Source organism: Manis pentadactyla, chromosome 17 (genome assembly GCF_030020395.1).
Source record: "Manis pentadactyla isolate mManPen7 chromosome 17, mManPen7.hap1, whole genome shotgun sequence".
NCBI lineage: Eukaryota > Metazoa > Chordata > Mammalia > Pholidota > Manidae > Manis > Manis pentadactyla.
The window spans coordinates 50,181,611-50,201,400 of record NC_080035.1 but is presented as its reverse complement, the minus strand read 5'-3'; the positions used below and the strand labels follow the sequence as shown (position 1 = coordinate 50,201,400).

Here is a 19,790-nt window from a genome sequence, read left to right as displayed (position 1 = left end):
GAAGGCTTCTGCTTTCCTAAAAAAAGCAAACCCAGCTGTCATGTCTCTTTTCCCCCTTTTGCCCATGCATGTTGATATTAGTTTCCTATGGCTGCTCCAACAAATTACCACAAACTTGGTGTCTTAAAACAACACAGATTTATTATCCTATAGTTCTGGAAGTCAGAAGTCTGAAAGGGGACTCACTGGGCTAAAATCACCTGGAAGTTCCAGGGGAAAATCTGTTTCTGTGTGTTTCCTCACACCAAGAGGCCACTACACTCCATGGTACTTGACCACCTTCTATCTTTAAAGCCAGAAATTGCCAGTTGAATCTTTCTCAGTCTGTATCACTCTCACTCTGTTTCCATCACCACATGCTTTCTGAATTTCCTGACTCCCTCTTTTATTTCTAAGGAGCCTAGTGATTATATTGGGTAATCTAGGGTAATCTCTCCATCTCAAGATCCTTAACTTAATCATATCTTCCAAGTCCCCTTTGTTATGTTGGGTAACATATTCATAGGATCTGGACATTAGAACATGGCCGTCTTTGGGGAGGAGGATTTTATGCCTACGACAGTGCTTTCCAGTCTTAGAATGGAAATACGATGCTCTGAATGGAACAGGGTGTCGTCGTGGGACCGTGAAACAATAAGCATGACTGAAGGACCATCTGCAAATGCAAGTTCCAACACCACCTGGCCATGGATATGTTATTAGTAAATGTACACTCAGCGACATAGTTAACTCTCAATTGGTTAAGCCTTCTTATTCGAGTTTTTTTTCTTGGGGCCATCCACAGTAAGAAATACATTTCAGTAACTGGCTACAACCCTTATTTTGAAAAACATTGCCCTAAGGATAAAGGTTATTTTAAGGTTTTTAATTTTATTTTTCTGTTTTCTCCACATTACACTGTGCTTCATTGGAACTATGTAAATAAAGCTAGATGTTAACAATGAAATCCTTTGTTGAAAAGATCGTCTCAGCCCTGAACTCCATAAAGCTCTTAGCAGCACCTAATAATGTCAGTCAGCTGCTTCTTCCTGAAATTTCCCATCCTTTGCATTGAAGACACTGTTTCATGCTACATTTCCCACATTGCACTCTTTCTTATGATTGTCCTTCATCCGTCGATCTTCTTACTGTTGTTACCTTGGGGTAGTTTACTTTTAAAATTTTGACTAGGACCTATACTGAGAAATGCATTTTTATATCACAACCTACTACATACATACATAGGACTAGTCTTGGTATTCAACTATACTTTCTTAATTAAATGTCCTAAGAAAAATAATTGTGACATGTTTGATGTGACTCCAGTGCTATCAGATGCCAACCCCTTCATGTGACACAGCCCTTGTATCTTCTAAGGATTTATTTAGCTTGGACAGTCATTCAATCTTTTCCTGTATAATTAACTTCTTCCTTTCTATTATATTATGTCCTAACATTTTGTTCCTTTTCTCCTATCAAAAAAGACAGCAGAGGAGGAATTCCATTAATTAAACACCCCTCAGCAGCTCTACTCCAGTTTTCCGGAAGTTCTTTGGCCTTGAGAGTAAGACTTCTAGCAAAAATGGTCTATAAGCACATTCTCCACTTTGTCACTTCCACTCTCTCTTTGCACAACTCTGATTGGCCTTGGACTGTCATGAGCCAACTTCTATGAAGCTACAAGCATCTAGTCCAATGGTAAGTCTTTTTTTCTTGTCAGCCATAATGTCTTAGAGCATTCAGCACAGTTCATCACTCCCTCCTCTGCTAAAGGCTTTCTTCCCATGGCTTCCAAAACCTTGCCCTCTCCTAGTTTTCTCCTGGGCACTGCCACTGCCTTACTGTCTCATTTGTTAACACCTCATCCTAATCTCGGCAAGGTCTATGAGTCTTTCCTGGGTCCTTTACTCATTTCCAAGTACAAATGTAGCCTCTTGACCTCATCTAATCCTTGGACATTGACCAGCGTCTATAGGAATAGGACTTTCAAGTCTCAATCTCCTTTCTGAACCCTTTCTGCAACTATGACTCGTATAAACACCTAGACTTGATATCTCCACAAAACAGAATTTCAAAGGTCCATAGCTTGAAGATGACCCCAGTCCTCTTCAGATCCTAAGTAATAAAATTAAAATTGAGGTGAGGAGAGTAACTTGCCCAATTTCACACTACTCATCAGGAGCAGAGTAGAGATGCCTCCAATCTAGCACCAATGGCTATGCATTAGTAGGACCAGAAAAAAAACAAAACAAAACATGATGCACACATCAAGTTCTCAGAAGCAAGCTGGTAAGATATCTTTTCATTTGTTAGTAAAGTCTAATGTTGGACAAAGGCCCACTGGCTACAGATTCCTGGAAATGTGAGCCCTGTGGTGGAGCTTATTCTGTCCTAAGCTGGGTATCACAGCAGAGGCAAAACTATATTTCTTTTAAGATTTTCCAAATAATACAATTTGATCTTTTACATTTTCTTCCCTTATCTCCCTGCTGACAGGTTTTACTGGACTGATGCAGGTTTATATGTTCTGCAACCTGCTTGTATTTCAGTTTATTGAGTAAAAACAGCCTATGTGATATTAAGTTATTACAAAATTAGACATCATCACTGAGTGAATGAGCACTTAAAAAGATTTTTTCTTGAAGCACAGCTGACATACAATGTTATGTTAGTTTCAGGTGTACAATATAGTGATTTGACAATTATATATACTTTTGTAGATAATCATCATTCTACAGACAGGCTTCCTTTAAATCACCCCATCAGATAGTTGCTGTGGATTCAGAGCTTGCTGAGATTCAGATCATTTATGCAAACTTCTAAATCCTCAAGACTCAAAGCAGATTTCCTAAATTATTTGGGTGTAATACTACAGCTTCTTCAAGCTTCTTTAAAAGGCTCCATGGACAAGCCTTTTAAAGATCAAACAGACATTGCAGCCTTTGACACTCAACACTTGAAGACTTTTATTAACTATTAAAGAATTTTTCCACATATTTTTTTTCTGCACTGAGTTTTCATGTGCTAATGTTAATTATCAGAATAAACAATTCAAAATGAGACTACAGCCTAAAAATTGCAATGACTAAACAAACTCTCCAGGGTCATGGGGATGACTCAATTAAACGAATTGCAGCTAAACACAGGGCAGCAATAAGGGAAACAGGGAAATAACAAGAGAAATTATGTGTATCAAAAACAAAGTTCTAAAGCCAAAATATTTAAAAGTAGTACATAATGATCTGGCTCGAGAAAATAAACGAAATGCCAACAGTTTGCAATTACAATGAACACAAATGCCAGGTACTTTGAATACTTACCATTTTGCATGCCAGAGAGTTTACTAGAGAACACCAAGTACATGAATGTGGGCTGTATAGTGAATGGCTACTGATTTTATTTCCCCATAGCAATATCCAGCTATAACTCTGCATGCCCTTTCATTCTGAAAACATTCCAGAGAGCCTTTATTAGAGGGTGTCAGAATATTGAAAGTACAGATGTCTGAAAGTTAAACTTCATTAAGTTTACAGAACAGATGTATGACTATCTTTGTGATTTTTTTTTGTTAATATTCTTTTACATGGGACAGGATTTGGTCATAGAATTACTTTTATTATAAAAGGTAGGATTTATAGAGAAGAAACCTAATGCCCTCATTTTTTGCTATCAAATTCAAACAGAAATAAGCATAAATTATCACAAAGGACAGGAGGGAAAAAGGCATGGCCCCAAGTCACCTATTTCAGATGATGGCAGAATCAGGGAGGGAAAAGAGAATTGTAAAGAGTAGGAATCTTGCTAACGTCCTACAGATCCATGCCTGGGTTCCTCTGGTTTGCTTCACTTACTCTTAGATAATTGTGCTTAGGAAAGCACATGTGGGACATGGCATTCTAAAAATTTTGGCTTAAAATGGAACAAGGGTATGTGTAATTGCCGAAGAAAAACCAGAGCCTGAAGTGGTTAAAGTGGTAAAAACCATTAAAGAAAAGCAGAGCTGGCCAGTAATTGAAGTAGTAATAATATCTATTCAGGAATTCTGGCATTAGGAGAAAAGAGGCCTCAATTGCCTGCAATTGAGAAAAAAAGAACTGAGCTGAATTCTGAATATAGCATGGGCACGCAGAGATTCATAGCCAGGGGGCAGGGTGAAGGTCAGGAAGGAAAACTATTAAGAGGAAACTTCAGGGGCAAAGGAGGGTTCTGGTTAAATAGACTTGAGAAAAATACTGAAGGAAGGCCAGAGAGATCACACATCACCTGATGGGTGGTGGGGGGATGAACATGCCAAGAGTGATCAGATAATGAGGGTACTACAATCAGATATTGTAGTGGAAGGTTCTTGCCCAGCAAGGAGCCTCACTAAAGTTTACTCAGGGAGAGAATTTTTGACCAAATTATTGTTTTGAACAAGAGGGGCAACCAAGTTGCCCCTCACATCCCCAACCCTTCCCTTCTGCTTTCTCTAAGATATAAAACCGTGATTTCCCAACATGATTGAGTATTTTCACATTTGTGTCTAAACATGGCGGAATGAAGAAAGAGTTTGTTCATTAGTCAATGTGTCAGATTAATTTTGCTTTCGACTGCTTATTTCCAGCACCAAATTTACTCATGTGTCCATAGTCTCCATAGTTTGTGAAAAAACTTCATAGACAAGATTTTCAACTTAAAAATTAAGGGATTAGGAAGCACTGTTGCCTATTTCCATCATGACTACAAAGACAATGTACTTGTTTCTTTCACACGCAAAAATGAAGCTAGTTGTATTATTTTGTGGCAAGGCTGGAACTAAGGACATCATATAAATTTTCCACAATCACTGTGTAGAAGTCAATAAAAATGGCTTCTAACCTCCACAGTGGAGAATTTTGCCTAAACATATTTAAATAATTTCCCACACTCTTCATGTCTTCTTCACTTAGTTAAAACAGACAGAACCCAAGTGTGTTTGGGTTGTCTACCCATTACAATAGAAAACCTTGACTTAGGATTAGGTTACTCTGAAATATTTTCTAAAGTAACCAAATTTTACAGGCTCAGAGTGCACTTGTAGTTCATTTTAAAGCTATGAAGAATACACATTTCTAATTCCAACTTGACGTTTTTTTCCCCCATCATAACTGAGAATTTTAATTCTGTGTCTGAAAAATTTCCCTCAAAGCCATTTGGTATGAAGTACAGCCCATTAGAAGCAAGCTGAGCATTTTGAATACATATTATTCATCTCTCAAGGGATAGCCTTTCTCAGTAGATCATAATTTGAAGATCTATTACTAGTGTGATTAATATGCCCCCTCCCAACCAGTATCTGAAATAAATGCAAATAGCCACAGTAGCACAATTATTTGAAGTTTTCATTTTAAAACTTTTCCACTAAGAAACTAAATATACAGTAAAAGTTACACAGCTCTGGCTGACAGACCCTCAGATGGATGGACCTATTACAGTCTATCCAAACAGGAAGGCCAGGTCACTCATTAAACCATGGTCAATAAAAGTGGTGAAATGTGTTTTGTCCCAAGGACTGATGGCTAGATAATTTGACAAAAGGACAAAGAAGAATTGTAAAAAATTAGAAGATCAATGGCTATTAATTTAAAGGCAACATATACCCTAGAATGAAACAGTTTTTATTGTTATATAGGATAATTACCTTTTTCAATTAGCTGACATTTCATGTAGCTTTGGGACTATAGCTAGACAATAACCCTCGGCATCTAATCTCAGCTCTGCCTTTTGTCAATGATCTCCTGGTATTGCTTCAAAGGCAAACCCAATACTTTGTGAGCAATGCCTTTTTTTGTCATAAATAGCAAGAAGTGCACAGAGTTCAAAGGAAGTTCAAGTGATATACACACTTAGGCAAAATATCTCATGTTAATACTTGCCTGAGTGAATAGTTTTTTCTGACCGTTTCACTAATAAGTATGTGCTTTTAATGCAATAGAGCAGTGAGTATTTTATATTATGAAACTATAAAAAATAGAAGAGAATTAGAAATTCCAGTATGCAGATTTCTATCCCATCAATGTGTATACAATTTACATAACTGTTTTTCCCCACTATATTGTAAAACTTAAAGATTCACTTCTCATTTGCCTAATATGATGTTTGAAATTTGAAAGTATAATAAAATAGAATCTGTAGTTTAAAATAAATCAGCCATTTCCTATTTTGAAAAACAAAATCTCTAATTCGTTAAGAGAACATATAGTAATATTGATGAAGGTCTTTTGTTTTGAGAAGTTCATTTGGCTAGTGTACCAGACCATTAGTGCAGAGACATAGGCTTTATTCTAGTCTGTTCTGGGGCACACGTGATGTGTATTTTCTTGCCTAGTTCTCTACAGAATATAAGACATAGATCACAAAGTTGGAGCTGGGGAGAAACAGAGTAAAAGATTGTAAATGACACATTATAACGCATTGTTCCTGAACCCAAAACTCAAAGCCCATGTCTCACGTATGGTCACTGATCAATAGTCTTATCTCTGTTTCTTAGAAATATTGAGACAGTAGCAATAATTGAAAATAGAAACTTGCAAAAATATTTGAAAGGTTTTAGATGTCATAAAGGTCTAGAAAATGGAAGAAACCATGTGGTATGTGCTTTCTAGACCATAATCCTTGGAATCTAGAGGTGAAATGTTGCTCTGTTTGATCCTGCAATAGTCTGAATGTTTGTGTCATATGCTGAAATCCTAGCCCTCAAAGTGATGATATCAGGTGGTGGGCCTTTGGGAGGTGATTAGGTCATAAGGGTGGAGGCCTCATGAATGGGATTAGTGTTCTTATAAAAAAGACCCCACAAAACAATGTACCCTCTTCTGCCCTGTGAGGTTACAGTAAAAAGATGACTCTCTAGGAAGTAGGCTCTTACCAGGTACCAAATATACCAACACCTTGATCTTGGACTTTCCAGTCTTCAAAACTATTAGGAATACATTTCTATTGTTTATAAGTCATCCAGTTTATGTTATATTTTATAACAGCCTGAAAGGACTAAGACAGATATCAAGTGCAATTTTCTAGGTGTGAAAAGCCAATAATCAATGAGGTGCTTTCCAAATGTACTGCTTTGTTCACACAAAACTTCTGAAATGCCCTATTATTTTATATGCTTCTTAAGATTTTAATTTCATACCCTTCCAAGTCATGATTATATTGTCAATTAAGCATGCCACTAAGAATATTGGAGAATCCTCAGACATAACACTGTGGTATGAGTTAGAATTAATACAATGTGACAATGTCTAAAATGCTTCCAGTCACAAGATTTGTCACACTATAGCCCTAAGAGTCCATGCTGTTTATTTGTCCCCTTTATGTTCATGTACAAAACAAAAACAAAGCAAAATCATATAAAGTCAAAGAACAAAATGTGTGTTAAACCTTTTATGTGTTAAAAGTGTTAATCCATTGACTTTACTCTTCTAACCTCTGGATAATTTACGCAATTTGGGCAAGTGGCAAGAGGTACTGGGAACTTTTATATAAAATGTTGTGAGAGAGTCTAAGGGCCTTTTATAAGAAGGAAGAACTCTCAAATTTCCTAAGAATCTTCAAATGAACTAACTACACACACCATCTTATTTAATCTTCCCAACAGACCTCACTAGCCTGAAATTAATAGCAGGCCAGGACAGCATCAGTTTTGCCCAACAGTGTATCTTTAAACATCCAGCAAAGTGTCTAGAAAGAGAACAGACTTTCAGTAAATATTCTTGCAAAGGGAGGAGGGGTAGAGAGAAAAGAAAGTTAAAGTTGATATTACTAGGCTCATTTTAAAGATTAAATAGTTTTCCTAAGATCCCACAGTGAGGAAGTGATGGGACTAGAATTAAAATCCTGACCTGTCAGAATACAAAACCCATGTTTTCTACTCTAAAATTCTCTTCCATTGTTATATGGACTATGGTCTTTTCCCTTTGAAAAACATTGCCTATGACTTAATTCATGCTAGCCATCAGCTACAAGGGTCACAAATACCTGGTACCTAAGTCAGAAGACAAATATTATTGAACAGATGTACTGTCAAAATATTTCTGCATCTTACTTTTTTTATAGTAACGAAAGTGCTGACTGACAAGAGTTGGAAAAAGTGGACACTTACTTCCCTCTCCAGCTCCACATCCAGCGTCCCATGATGGATCAAGTATACAAATGCCTAAGCCTCTTCAGTGGGACCAACACATGAACATTCACACAGATCTGGACTAACGTCATTTTTTAGATAATCAAATACAAATTGTTTTAACATCTCAGCAAAAGAATTCATTAGCACCTGTAACTCCTTGAAATTCCCCCAATCATTCAGTATTTTTTTATAACTAACTCTGCTAGTCAATTAACTGGGTTTCCCTGCTCTGACTGAACATAATGTTCATCCCTTATTATCAATCAAAAGACTCAAAGGTGCCAGCCCTGGATGGTATGTATATCAACTAGAAGAGATGAGTAACCAGATGACCCACTGTGCTCCCCTGGAGTGTCCCTTTCTAGCCTGGTGCTAGGAAAGTGCTGAGCACTTCCACCTGTTCCTCACAGGTGCATATTCCACCTTAAATTTCATCTCCAGATTGGACCAAAAGTACCTTCACTACTTCTCTTTGGTGGAGCTCAGAGAATCTGCTATATTCAAAATTTTCTGTTACAAAATACCATCAAAGAATATAAAATAAATATAAATAAGGGGGAAAAGTTCAGCTACTGTGATTAAAGATGGTGGTGCTTTTTTTTTGTGTGTGTGTGTGTCTTCAGGTGCCAACATTTGCTGAGCTCAGCAAAGAACTCCAAGGGCTTCCTATGAATCCTCTCCCCAAATCCCCCCAAGAGCACAATCATGTAGAGAGGCGAACTGGTCTATAGGTGAAGGAGTGGCCTCACCAGGCAGCTACGAGAGAAGCACATAGGTGCTGGAGAACCAGAGGTGCTCAGGAGCATGGGGGTCAGGGGTGGAAGGGTTATCCTGCATCCTATTGCCCTCTAGGCTTACCACCCCCACTCTTGGCCTCTGCTCTGGCCAGGGAGGCCAACCTTCATGACACCTGAAAGGAAGACCAGACAGCCCTTCACAGCAGACCGAGCTTCAGCCAGTTCTGGAGTGCTTACCTCACTGTCTTCACAACAGCCCTGTGAGGTAGGCAGGGGCTGCCTCTCCCATTCTGCAAATGACAGGCTCGGAGGAGGGAGGCTGCACGGAGTCCAGATGTCCCCCACGGCAAGGCTGCACTCTGCTCCTGCCAGTCTGCCTATTGTGATCTGTCCCACGCACGTGGCTTTGGCACAGGGCAGAGAAAGAAGCCTCCTCCCAAAACCACATATAATACAAAAATATAGTTAATACAACTATTCTTGAAATAATGACAGGAAAGAAGGCTGTGCCAGACTGCATACACCTGGAGAAGAGAACAGACTTCACAGAACAGGGTAACATAACAAAGCTGTGATCCAGCAGGACCCAATCCTTTCCCCTATCCCAGCCCACGAGTGGGAGGGAGAAAAATGGAATGGGGAAGGAGTGGAGGCCTAGAACTGCTGAACACTCAGCCCTGGAGATTGGTTCTAGAGGCACAAACCTACATTGCATGTGCTCTGGAGATAAGTGGGGTTGGAAAGCTAAGACAGGTGGGATACCTGGAGAGACTGAAATTCCAGCCATTCCTGAAAAACAGGGATCCACATCCAGCTGCTCTGGGACAAAGGAAAGGTGGGCAGTCTGAGAGACTTCCTAATAGTGAGAGGGCTGCAAAAGGGGCAAGGACTACACAGAGCTTACTGCTCAGGAGAAAGGATAGGTGGACAAAATTGTCCAGGTGCCCTCTGCCCAGCAGGTTGGGAGCTTTCAGGAGCTTCAGGTGCTCCATCCCCCTGGCTAACTACTCAGTTCCAAGGCCCCCCACTATGATATACAGCCTGCTGCACCTTCCTCCCAGCCAGCCTGCACTGGCTTGCAAACCAGCAGGCCCTGCTCTGGTGTCAGGGAAGCCAGAGGGAAGTCATGCCTATGGCAGCTACAAATGCAAAACATAGAGGCTGACACCTGTGTGCTTGGCCCACTGGTTCTGGCAGTGGAGGCAGGCACAATGGCCGAGAAGCAGGAAATAGCTCTTTCCTCCCCCCAGGCACCAGTGCTGCTCCCCCGCAACACCCAACATCACTCCAGGGGCTGAGCAGCTCTGGAGGGTAGAACTCCTGAGCACTAGAGGGCACCACATACAAATATGAAATATCAAAGGAACCTGGTTCAAAGCAAAATCCCACAAACACCAGAAAAAGGATCAAGTGAAACTGAACTAATCAATCTTCCTGAAAGAGATTTCAAAATAAAAGTCATAAACATGCTCATGGAGTTACAGAAAAATATTCAATAAATCAGGTCAGAATTCTGGACAGAGATCCAATCATTATGGAATACAGCAGAAGAAATGAAACACACAATGGAAGGATTTAAAAGAAGATTAGATATGGTGGAGGAGATGGTAAATAGAATAGAAATTAGACAAGAGGAATGCAAAGAAGCTGTGGCACAGACAGAAAAAAGAATCTCTAGGAATGAAAGAATATTGAGGGAACTATGTGGCCAATCCAAGCGGAACAATATTCACACTACAGGGGTAACAGAAGAGGAAGAGAGGGGAAAGGGGATAGAAATTGTTTTTGAGAAAGTAATTGCTGCAAACTTCTCCAATCTGGGGAAGGAAATAGTCTCTCAGATGCACCATGTAGGTGCACAGATCTCCCAACTCAAGGGACTCAAGCAAGACAACACCAAGACATATAACAATTAAAAAGGCAAAGATCAAGGATGAGGACACACTTTTAAAAGCAGCTAGAGAGAGAAAAAAGATCACATACAAAGAAATACACTTCAGACTATCATCAGACTTCTCAACAGAAACCTTACAGGCCAGAAGGGAGTGGCATGATGTATTTAATCAATGAAGCAGAAGGGCCTCAAGCCAAGAATACTCTACCTAGCAAGATTATCATTTAAATTTGAAGGAGGGATTAAACAATTTCCAGATAAGCAAAAGTTGAGAGAATTTACTTCCCACAATCCACCTCTACAGTGCATTTTGCAGGGAATCCTATAGATGGAAGTATTGTTAAGGATAAATAGCTGTTACCAGAGGATATAAAACCACAGCAAAAAAAGTAGAACAGTTAATTACCAAGCAGATGCAAAATCAAATCAACTACCCGCAAAGTCAGTCAAGGGACAGACAAAGAGTACAAAATATGTTAACTAATATATAAAGAATGGAGGAGGAAGAAAAAGGAGGAGGAAAAAAACCCTTTTTATTGTGTTTGTAATAGCATACTAAATAAGTTAAGTTGGACTGTAAAATAGTAAGGAAGTTACCCTTGAACCTTTGGTAACCACGAATCTGAAGCCTACAATGGCAATAAGTATATGCCTATCGATAATCACCCTAAATGTAAATGGACTGAATGCACCAATCAAAAGAAATAGAGTTACTGAATGGATAATAAAACAAGATCCATCTATCTGCTGCCTCCAAGAGACTAACTTCAAACTCAAAGACATACGTAGTCTGAAAGTGTAGGGATGGAAAAAGATATTTCATGCAATTAATAAGGATAAAAAGCAGGAGTTGCAGTACTTGTATCAGACAAAAGAGACTTCAAAACAAAGAAAGTCACAAGAGACAAAGAAGGACATTATATAATGATAAAGGAGCCAATCCAACAAGAAGATATAACCATAATAAATATCCATGCACCCAACACAGTAGCACTGACATATGTGAAACAAATACTAACAGAATTAAAAGGGGAAATAGAATGCACTGCATTCATTCTAGGAGACTTCAATACTCCACTCACTCCAAAGGACAGATAAACCAGACAGAAAATAAGTAAGGACACAGAGGCACTGAACAACACAGTAGAGCAGATGGACCTAACAGACATCTACAGAACTCTCCAACCAAAAGCAGCAGGATACACATTCTTCTCAAGTGTACATGGAACATTTTCAGGAATAGATCATATACTAGGCCACAAAAAGAGTCTCAGCAAATTCAAAAAGATTGAAATTGTACCAACCAGTTTCTCAGACCACAAAGGTATGAAACTAGAAATAAATTACGCAATGAAAATGAAAAAGCAGACAAACACATGGAGGCTTAACATCATGCCCCTAAATAACCAATGGATCAATGATCAAATAAAAACAGAGATCAAGCAATATATGGAGACAAATGAAAACAATAATTCAGCACCACAAAATAAGCAGGAAGCAGCAAAGGCCATGCTAAGTATATTGCAATACAGGCTTAACTCAGGAAAGTACAATCCCATATGAACAGTCTAAACACACAGTCAATGAAACTAGAAAAAGAGGAATAAATAAGGTCCAAAGTCAATAGAAGGAGGAATACAATAAAGATAAGAGCATAAATAAATAAAATCTAGAAGAATAAAACAATTGAAAGAATCAATGAAAGCAAGAGCTGGTTCTTCAAGAAAATAAACAAAATAGATAAACCCCTAGCCAGACTTACCAAGAAAAGAAGAGAGTCTACTCATATAAACAGAATCAGAAATGAGAAAGGAAAAATCACTAAGTACAAGACAGAACTACAAAGAATTATTAGAGAATACCAAGAAAAATTATATGGTAACAAACTGTATAACCTAGAAGAAATGGACAACTTTCTAGAGAAATACAACCTCCCAAGACTGACCCAAGAAAAAACAGAAAATCTGAACAGACCAATTACCAGCAACAAAATTGAACTGGTAATAAAAAAATTACCTAAGAACAAAACTCCTGGACCAGATGGCTTCACTGCTAAATTTTATCAAACATTTAGTGAAGACCTATTACCCATCCTCCTTGAAGTTTTCTAAAAAGTAGAAGAGGAGGGAATAATTCAAAACTCATTCTATGAGGCCAGCATAACTCTAATATGAAAACCAGGCAAAGACACCAAAAAAAAAAGAAAATTACAGACTAATATACCTGATGAACATTGATGCAAAAATACTCAACAAAATATTAGCAAAACAAGTTCAAAAATACATCAAAAAGATCATCCATCATGATCAAGTAGGATTTATTCCAAGAATGCAAGTATGGTACAAATTAGAAAATCCATCAACATCATCTACCACATCAACAAAAAGAAGGACAAAAACCATATGATCATCTCCAAAGATGCTGAAAAAGCATTTGACAAAATTCAACATCATTATAAAAACTTTCAACAAAATGAGTATAGAGGGCAAGTACCTCAACCTAATTAAGGCCATATATGACAAACTCACAGTCAACATCATACTTAACAGTGAGAAGCTGAAACTCTTTCCTTTAAAGTCGGGAACAAGACAAGGATGCCCACTCTCCCCACTTTTATTCAACATAGTTCTGGAGGTGCTCGTCATGGCAATCAGACAACGCAAAGAAATAAAAGGTATCCAGATTACTAAAGAAGAACTCAAATTGTCACTGTTTGCAGATGACATGATATTGTACCTTAAAAATCCTAAAGAATTCACTCTACAAGTACTAGATTTAATATCTGAATTTAGCAAAGTTCCAGCATACAAAGTTAGTACACAGAAATCTGTTGCATTCCTATATACTAATGATGAACTAGCATAAAGAGAAATTAGGAAAACAATTCAATTCACAATTCCATCAAAAAGAATAAAGTACCTAAGAATAAACCTAACTAAGGAGTGAAAGACATATACCCTGAAAACTATAAAACACTCATGAGAGAAATTAAAGAAGATACCAATAAATGAAAATACATCCCATGCTTATGGATAGGAAGAATAATATTGTCAAAATGGCCATGCTGCCTAAAGCAATCTATAGATTCAATGCAATCCCTATCAAAATACCAATAGCATTCTTCAATGAACTAGAGAAAATAGTTCTAAAATTCATATGGAACCACAAAAGAACCTGAATAGCCAAAGCAATTCTGAGAAGGAAGAATAAAGTGGGGTGGATTATGCTCCCCAACTTCAAGCTCTACTACAAATCCACAGTAATCAAGACAATTTGGTACTGGCCCAAGAACAGACCCATAGAGCAATAGAACAGACTAGAGAGCTCAGATATGAACCCTACCATATATGGTCAATTAATATATGATAAAGGAGCTACAGACATACAATGGGGAAATGACAGCCTCTTCAACAACTATTGTTGGCAAAACTGGACAGCTACATGCAAGAGTATGAAACTGGATTATTGCTTAACCTCATACACAAAAGTAAACTTGAAATGGATCAAAGACCTGAATATAAGTCATGAAACCATAAAAGTCTTAGAAGACAACATAGGTAAAAATCTCCTGAATATAAACTTTTTCCTGAACGCATCTCCTCTAGCAGGGGAAACAAAAGCAAAAATGAACACATGGGACTACATCAAACAACAAAGCTTCTGAATGGCAAAGGACACCATCAACAGAAAAAAAAGGCATCCTACAGTATGAGAGAATATGTTTGTAAATGACATACAGACAAGGGGTTAACATCCAAAATATATAAAGAACTCACATGCCTCAACACCCAAAAAGCAAATAACCCGATTAAAAAAATGGGTGGAGGATATGAGCAGACACTTTTCCAAAGAAGAAATTCAGATGGCCAACAGCCACATGAAGATATTCCACATCGCTAATTATCAGGGAAATGCAAATTTAAAGGACAATGAGATATCACCTCATACCAGTTAGGATGGCCAGCACCTCAAAGACTAAAAACAACAAATGCTGGCAAGGATGTGGAGTAAGAGGAACCCTCCTACACTGCTAATGAGAATGTAAACTAGTTCAACCATTGTGGAAAGCAATATGGAGGTTCCTCAAAAAACTAAAAATAGAAATACCGTTTGACCTGGGAATTCCCCTCCTAAGAATTTAATTTACACATATAATACAAGTTCTCAGATTCAAAAAGACATATGCACCCCTGTTTATTGCAGCACTATTTACAATAGTCAAGAAATGGAAGCAACCTAAGAGTCCATCAGTAGATGAATGGATAATGAAAATGTACATATACACAATGGAATATTATTCAACCATAAGAAGAAAATAAATCCTACCATTTGCAACAACATGGATGGAGCTGGAGGGTATTATGCTCAGTGAAATAAGCCAGGTGGAGAAATACAAATACCATATGATCTCACTTATTTTTGGAATATAAAAACAAAGTGAAACAGAAGGAACAAAACAGCAGCAGACTCACAGACTCCAAGAAGGGACTAGCAGTTACCAAAGAGGTGGGGTGTGGGAGGACGAAGGGGATTGAGGGCTATTATGATTAGTACACATGGTTTGGGGGGGATCATGGGGAAGACAGCGAAGCACAGAGAAGTAGTGACTTTTTGGCATCTTACTTCACTAATGGACAGTGACTGCAATGGAGTAGGGGGGAGGACTCAATATGGCTGAATGTAGTAACCACATTGTTTTTCATGTGAAACCGTCATAAGAATGTATATGAATAATACCTTAATAAAAAATTGCAATAAATAACTAAATCAATAACATTCAGAAGAAAAAAAAAAGTTCAGCTTCTGGACGTGCCATAAAACAACACAGGTCTTTGTGAGTGAGTGTTGGGGGCGCCAGAACACCACCTATACTCTGGGGCTGTCGGAGATGGACTCGGAGGTGAAATCTGACACCAGATTCATCTTATGAACAAGAAGACCAAGACATTGACACTTGAAGGAACCGGGAAGCTGACTTTTATTCACGGTGGCGCCACTTTCCCAAGTATCTAAGTGTACCGGGTAACCACCCAGCCCCTAGCCCCGCCCATTGCTCGGGGGCATCTGCGCAGAAGGCCACTGCCAGCCTGACGTCAGTGCACGGGGCCTGACCCGTCCTCCTGTGACACCATCCTCGCCGCAGCTGTGCCCTGGCCACCTGCGTCCTTGTGCGCATGCTCCAAACCCCGCCCCCTCGTGCCTTACAGTTTGTCACCCAGGCAACACCTGACATGTCGTTGAGCAGCCAGGCGCTGAGGTGCCTGGAGAGGAGCTCAGGACTGCGGAGGGGAGCAGAGCTGAGCGGCGGGGCAGGCCTGGCCAGGCCAGTGGAGTGGAGACGTCGGCCGAGAGGCGGCAAACATGCGCTTTTGATGCGTTGGAGGCTTCTTGATCGCGGATGGTGAAGATATACCAGATTTTTCTAGTTTAAAGGAGGAAACTACTTACTGGAAGGAACTTCCCTTCAAATATAAACAAAGCTTTCAGAAAGCTCGGGATGAGCTAGTTGAATTTCAGGAAGGAAGCAGAGGATTAGAAGCAGAGTTGGAGGCACAGTTCGTACAGACTGAACATAGAAATAGAGACTTGAAAGTTGATAATGAAAGACTGAAATATGAAGTGGAGGCCTTAAAGGAGAAGCTAGAGCATCAGTACCCACAGAGCAGCAAGCAGGTTTCAGTATTAGAAGATGATTTAAGTCACACTAGGGCCATTCAGGAGCAGTTGCCTAAGTATGTGAGAGAGCCGGAGCAAGCCAATGATGAGGACCTGGAGCGAGAAAAAGGGCAACAATAGTTTCTTTGGAAGACTTTGAACAAAGGCTACATCAGGCCATTGAACGAAATGCATTTTTAAAAAGTAAACTTGATGAAAAGGAATCTTTGTTGGTCTCTGTGCAGAGGTTAAAGGGTGAAGCAAGACATTTAAGACAAGAGCTAGCAGTTCAGGAAAGACAACAGGATGTAACCAGAAAGTCATCTCCTAGTTCTACAACTCTACAATGTGAAAAGATGGATTCTGCTGTCCAAGTGTCACTTTCTTTGCCAGCCACTCCTGTTGGCAAAGGAATGGGAAAGAGTTTTCCTTCACCAAAAGCTATATGAAACAGTTTGGTACCAGTCCACTAACCCCTTCTGCTAGGATTATCAGCACTAAACATTGTGGGGGATCTCTTACGGAAAGCAGGGGCTTTAGAATAGAAATGAGCAGCTTGGAGGAATTTTGCAAAGAACCAAGCATCACGAAAATCCTCTATTTCAGGGAATGTTAACTGTGGGGTGATGAATAGCAATAGTACAAAGCTCTCAATGAGGGCATACATCTTTCTTCGATAAACAGTCAACGGCTTTGACCCAGCTCCTCCTCCTCGTCATCAGCCCTGGGTATGCTGCCTCTCAGTGTGTGAGTGTCCGGCCTCCAGGTGGGGGCTCCTGCCCTGCAACAATCCAGAACACCCACGCCTCACCCCTCGGTGCCTGGACCCAGCCTGTGCCCCTCTGTCTGCCTCCCCAGGGCTGGCAGAGGGCAGGTTGCATGCAGTGGCGGTCCCTGGGCCATGCCCAGCCCCAGGACTCAGCGCGATATCAATACTGGCTGTTTTCTCTTCTTGCCCTAGTGCCACTGGTATCACATGATTGCACTTTTATGGGTCACAAGGTGATACATATGTGTAATACCTGGTCACTGGATGCAGAAGTTCCCATATCATCACACCTGCCTCATCACTGCCACCCTGCTGTACTAATAGGATTTAGTTGTGTTTAGGACATTGCAGATATTCTAGAAGTTCTCCCCCAACACAGGTTGACATGTGGTCTCCTCCTGGGCTCCCCTCAGGCATCTTCAATGCTCATGATTGTGAGTCCTCCAACTCCACCCCCGATGCTGTGGGCCTGTTGCTGGCAAAGAGTCAGGAAGGTCACTGAATTAGGGAGTGTTTTCTGCACCTTCTGCTTTTGCTTTAGCCATTATCATTCCATAGACTTGCCTCCAGAGCAGCCAAGTGCCCATCCAAGCCCCAGATGCAGGAGACTCTAGGGCCTGGGCACACAGGGCTGTGCCTCTGTGCTGTCTGCCCCTCCTCATGTGCCTCAGACTTAGGGTAGGCGGCAGTGGCAACCTTTTGCCAGCTTTCTGGTCTTTCAGTTAAATGACATCTTTCAGAGAATTTTTATTTTGTGTCCTGAGGGCCTATCCAGTTGTGTTAGGGAGGGTTGGATGACTTGATTGCAGGAGCTTGCTGGGTGCTGGCTCCTGAGGGGCAGGCTGACCATAAGTGGCTGTGTCCTTTGATTACTCTCATGATTCATTTACTGTTTACATTTGTTTTATTGTACATAGGTTTGTAGACATTATTGCCTAAGATATTTTTATATAACTTGGGCTTTGTGGATTTTATTTATTCAGAATTCATATGGCATGTTAATGACTTATGATGGTGTCCTACTCTGGGCAGCTATATAGGATCATCATATGGTTAAAAGAAAAAAAGAAAATGCTTCTGCTTAAAAAATCTTTTAATATGGAAACAGTAAACTTCACAGAAAAAAATATATGACTAAGGGACTATAGACAATAATAATTAGCTTATTTTACAAAAAGAATCCTCCCTTTATAACTTATTTCTGGATCCATCTTTTCCCAGTCTAGAGTTGGAGAACTAGGAGCTGACTTTCTGGTTATTTCCTGTTGTCTTGCCCGAACTGCTGGTTCTTCTCTTAAATCTCTTGCTTCATCCTGGAGCCTCTTCCATACCTCTGTCTACCCTCTGGCTCAGAGCATGGTCCACCTGTTAGCCCAACAGGGCCTGGCTCTCCTCCTCAAGAGTGTCACCCAGCTACAGGGAGAGGGGCTCCTGCGCTTCCCAGTGCTTGACAATCCCCATTCTTTAACTCCTCCCAGGCGAAGTCAGGAAAAAAAAACTCTTGGGACATCCTTTTCTCTGCAGTCTTGGTACTTAAGAGTAGGTTGGCATATGCAACTGAAAAAGAAAAGCCTAGCCAGACTCATCTATAACCATGAACTTACATTGTTGTATGCTAATATACTCAGATTTCCAATTTGATTATTCTAGTCATTCTGTGCTCATTTTCATTTTTCAGATGGATATGATTTCTACCCATTATTCCTTCTCTCTCTTTGTCTTCACAAGATACCAATAATGTCTGAAAAGCTTAGAAGATAAAGGTGAAATGGTTCAAGGTCCTTATTAGCTCTCTAAGCAGTCTTAAGTTGTTCAAATACCTTCTAAGAGTGTCTTCAAAAGCCACTTAGGAGAGGCTTGCTCACATGTCACATCACAAAATATCATTGACAGATGAAAACTGGAAGCAGTATCCTACCTTTGGGAAATGAAGGCCTCTTCCCTCCAGCTTTTATTGGAGAGGACAGCCGAACAATTTGAAGCCTGTTTAACATGGTGGGCAACAAGCCTTTAATTAACACCTCATAGTCAGTACCCTGTCACACCCTCACAATTGAATCAGTGTATTCTGCCTCATTTTCATAATGAACAACATTCTACTTACTGAAATCTGATACTTACTCAACAGTGTTTATGCCAGTCTTTATTTTTTTTAACTTTAATCCAATATCTCATACCAGAAACCACAGAATGTCAGTTACCACCATTCTACCCTTGACCATGGTTTAAACCTGCATGGAGAGATTGGCCATGAGCAACATAAAACTTTGTCACTTTTTTATTACCCCACCATTGGCTTTTGATTAGAAGAGAAATCAGCTATTGTCAAAAGCACTGACTATTACTGCATCTATAAAATGTACATTTTATTGCCATTGCAAGAATTAGCTTTACCATGTATAGTGTACTGAAAGATAAGATCAAAATCTCAAGTGATATATTCTAAACCTGGGTTTTAATCCTATATTTTTTCATTTACATCATAATGGTCTGAGACTATTTAGAGATGAACTGAATGTATAATTTTCTCTGACAGTAAACATAGAGATGAGTCCTTACTCCTTGATGGGATGATTTTGTATACAAAACTAGGGGTGACTCATAGTTCTGTTG

The 19,790-nt window shown here is 39.6% G+C and overlaps 1 pseudogene; it reads left to right on the top strand.

Annotated features, from left to right (window-relative positions):
* Positions 1 to 15,927: 15,927 nt before the first annotated feature.
* Positions 15,928 to 17,054, top strand: LOC118916663 (nuclear distribution protein nudE-like 1; annotated as a pseudogene).
* The last annotated feature ends 2,736 nt before the right edge of the window (positions 17,055 to 19,790 follow it).